Genomic DNA, 455 nt, shown 5'->3' with positions numbered 1-455 from the left:
TTGACCTTGTTCTGCTCCTTTATTTGGATAAAAAAGAAAGAAGTTGGGGGCTCAGAACATAGTAGCCTGATTAATACCAGTCTGTTTTGTCACACTGTTTGCCATTAGCTTATGCCAGTCCTTTTCTTCCCGGGGATAAAGAGCCAAAATGTCACTGTGACCAAAAAAATCTGTTACTTTCTCTCCTCATTGGAGAGGGGTTGGTGGGGCCTCCCGGTCTGGTGTTTCTCCCAGAGCCTGAGGGGGTGACTCAGGGGGAGAAGTCCTGGGTGCTTGGCATTCATCTCTAGAGGTGAGCCACCATCTCCTTTCCCTCACGTCTGGCTCCATGCCCTGATCTGGCCTGAATTTTCTTCAGCCTTGGACTTACTTCCCATGCTCTTCGCACTCCTGCCCCTCTACCTAGATGGTGGAGAATCTTGATTTTTGGATCAGTGAATTGAAGTGTCTTAGGT

Source organism: Lontra canadensis, unplaced genomic scaffold (assembly GCF_010015895.1).
Source record: "Lontra canadensis isolate GAN:19392208 unplaced genomic scaffold, GSC_riverotter_1.0 scaffold20, whole genome shotgun sequence".
NCBI classification, from domain to species: Eukaryota; Metazoa; Chordata; class Mammalia; order Carnivora; family Mustelidae; genus Lontra; species Lontra canadensis.
The sequence above is the reverse complement of the archived record's forward strand: the minus strand, read 5'-3'. Positions refer to the sequence as shown.